Here is a 3,378-nt window from a genome sequence, read left to right on the forward strand (position 1 = left end):
GTGTGTCTTTAATCAGTGTCTACAGCAGGTTAACAGCTAGTGCTCTCCTCACCTTTACAAGTGATCCTTCCAGGCCATTTTTTTCCTTGTGGTTGGGCTCCCTGTGATCTGCCTGCTGGCTGGCAACAACTTTTCACGTCATCCCCTTGTCTGTCACCTCAACAGGGCAGGGGATAACAAGCAGCAGCCCATCTTGCTGCCCCATACATCACAGCTGAGATCTGTATTCTGACAGTTGCATTTTGTCTCCTACTTTCCTAGCAATGTGCCCTCAGAAAGCCAGGAGATGAAAGTATCCTCAGGTTTGATTGAAGACTCAGGGCAGGCAGATGCATCCTCCAGACCACCTCGGGAGATCTGTCTGCTGGGAGTTGTCCTTTTCCTAAATCCTATCAAGAGAGTACAGGAAAGCTGCCAGAGCTTTGCTTTGCTGTGTGGTCTTGCTGCCTCACCCATTCCTCCACTCAGGTTCCTGGCTGCCAAGGCCAATATTAACCAGTCAAGGCCTAATATTAACAAGGCCTGACCATTGCATTGTATGTAATAGGGTTTGCATGTTTAGCAAGAAGTTCAGAGTGGGAAAAAGGATTTGCCGTTGGGAAGACTCCAGCACGTTGCTCTGACACCCCCCCCCCCGACATCTCTGGGATTTAAATTTCCCAAGCACAAGCAGAACCAAGGTGCCTGTACCACCACAGGGTGCCTCAGCAAGCTGGGTCTGTCTCACATATGAAAGTGAGCTCTCCCAGCCCCACAGACAGGCTGAGACCTTGCATATTTTGCAGCCAGAATCTATATTCCTTTTCTCAATCTAGACTCCAAAAGTGCACCTCTGCATAGGGTCTCAAGGCAGAAGCAAGTGATGGATCTTCCCTGCATTTAGGATTGCTATCCATCCATCCATCCATCCATCTGTTATTGAGTTCCCAGAAGAAGCAGAAGCTGAAGTTTTCTCACAGGGGTTCAGGGCTTGGTCTCCACAGTGAGAGTGGCTCAGCAGGCACTGGCTGCCCTGTACGTGTTGGCAGGGCACAAACAGGTTTGAGGGCTGTGAGGAGAGGTTGGTCTCTTGTGGCTGAGGTGACTGGGCGACACCGCTCTGAACATGGATGGAAAACCAGAGTCACCCTTCACGTGAAGCCAGAGGTGAGCACAGTGTGGGTTTGGAGGAAGAAGGGAGATTTTCAAGATGAGAAGGAAACCAAAGGTCTTGCCAGGACCTGTGTATCACTGATGCAGTGACGCATCTCTGTGTGGTGATTCCCCAAGAGTCACAGCCTGCCTTGGTGCACAGAGAAAGACTATTTTGGCCATGATTAATAAAGCTCTTGGTGGCAGCCTCTTGCCCAGCTCTGTCTCCCTGATGGAACAACTCTGTGTTACACAACCTGACAGAGAAACCACCTCCCAGTCTTCCCACCATCCCTCCAAGGAAGCTGTGTTTCGGGAGCAGAGGAAGATGCAGCTCCACCATGCTCAGTGGGAGACAGTGTGTGCACGTGTGTGAGAGTGGGACTGTATTGGCTGCTTGCAATTCTCCGAGGGTCCTGTGTGTTTGCAAAGGCAGCTCTGTCAATCAATAAAAAGCAATCACAGTAATGAAGTATCAAGTAGGAAGAAAAGATTTCAAGCTCTACATTGTTGAGGGATTGGGGGTTTTCTTTAAATGAGGCAAGAGAGGCTGGGAATGGCAGAGCCCACAGCAGGGATGACAAATCTGTTCCTTTTGCATGGGGGAAGTGGCAGGACAGCAGCTCCTCCGACCAGATCCAATGACAAGGGAAAGGCTGAGAGAGGACCCCATTTCTGCAGACACAAAAGACAAGCCGGTGGCGGCGACTTTCTCTCTGAAAAGTCACGTTTGCCAGGAGAGGCTGTGAAATTCAAGACGTTCCCAAGAGCTCGTTCCCTTCCTGTCCCCCCCAGTCTGGGAAAGGGAATAATTCTAATTTTGTTTTTATTATCGTTATTCCCTCCTGGGTGAGTGCTGGGAAAGTGGTGAATTTTGCAGCTGCCCAAGAGTCAGTGGGAAGGGGGATTGTGAGGGACACATGACAGAGCAGGGGTCCCTTCTCACCTTTTCCCTGCCTTCCCACAGGACAAGTCATGACTGAAACCAAAGCACCTCCTGTTGTCTTTCTGCTCCAACTCAGTCATCCCCACCCAGCTCATTTCCCCCTCAGTAGGACCTGTGGGGTGACCTGTGGCATGCAAAGACAGTAGTGCCACCAATCATGCAGAACTGTGCTGGCTGCATCGACAAAGGGTTGGGGAAAGGTAGTTACCACAGCAGGCATTTAAAAAGCAAGTAATGAGACTTCTTACTCTGGAGGAGAAGTTGCTGTGGACTTTGATTAGCAAAGCTGGTAAGAGATGGGGAGCTCCCTCCCAACAACGCTTGCCAAACTGACCTGTCTTCCCAAGGCAAGGTTGGTCTTATTAGGGCTTTTTTAGTGCTGAGGCAGGTCACTCAAATCATCTTCTGTAATTAAACCTTTACACAAGCTGTAGCAGTCTTTACCTGCAGCCATGCAGTCTCCGATAGGGCAAAACTCTTTCCTGCCATAGCAACATCAATTTAAAAAAAAAAAAAAGAAAAATCAATGAGATCTCTACCTGGCAACGAAAATATCCACCGATCCATGGCAGTAAGGGCTGGATGCGATTGCACGTGGTCTGGGAAGGCCTGAGACAGGGCTTGGGATTGCTGTGAAAGCATCTACATGTCACACTCTGTTCCACGATTGTGATGTCAGCTTGAGAGGAATTTTAGGCAGTGCTCTGCAGGTATGAATTAATTTATGGCCAAAGCTCATACAGGTGAGCTCATGCTCACTTTCTTTGCTTTGATTGCACTGATTGCCCGAGAAACACCTGGCACAACAGCCCAAGTTCTGGTGGTCTCTGTAGCTACTGATAGCATGAACTATTGCAGTAGAAAGATGGAATGGAACAGCTATGGGCTCTGGGTGCCTCACCAATGTCTCCTGCATGGATGACAGTCTTGCAGTATAGTGGCTGTGGCTCCAAGAGCGGCACATAAAGAACAAAATCCCCTAACTTATTTGATGTACCAGTAGAGCTGCTTCTTTAACCAGGTGTCAGCACCTTGGGCTTCAGTGCAGTAGGCCCTGGGTGTAACCTCCTTGTGAGAGGAAGAGGGGGGGGCATACACTGATCTCTTCTCTGTGGTGACCAGTGACAGGATGTGAGAGAATGGCCTGAAGTTGTATCAAGGGAGGTTCTTCACCCAGAGGGTGGTTGAGCACTGGAACAGGCTCCCCAGAGAAGTGGTCACAGCACCAAGCTCGACAGACTGCAAGAAGCATTTGGATGATACTCTCAAGCACATGGTGTGACTCTTGGGGATGGTCCTGT

The 3,378-nt window shown here is 49.6% G+C and overlaps 1 long non-coding RNA gene across 1 annotated transcript; it reads right to left on the reverse strand.

Moving 5' to 3' along the window:
- Positions 1-222: 222 nt before the first annotated feature.
- Positions 223-2,700, reverse strand: LOC120325156. The gene is made up of 2 exons (XR_005567036.1): positions 2,617-2,700; positions 223-389 (listed from the first exon to the last, which is right to left on the reverse strand). It is a non-coding gene; the product is annotated as an uncharacterized LOC120325156 (long non-coding RNA).
- Positions 2,701-3,378: the final 678 nt, after the last annotated feature.

The sequence above is a fragment of the Pipra filicauda genome, unplaced genomic scaffold, assembly GCF_003945595.2.
Source record: "Pipra filicauda isolate LSUMZ 115617 unplaced genomic scaffold, ASM394559v2 scaffold85_size2586006_pilon, whole genome shotgun sequence".
NCBI lineage: Eukaryota > Metazoa > Chordata > Aves > Passeriformes > Pipridae > Pipra > Pipra filicauda.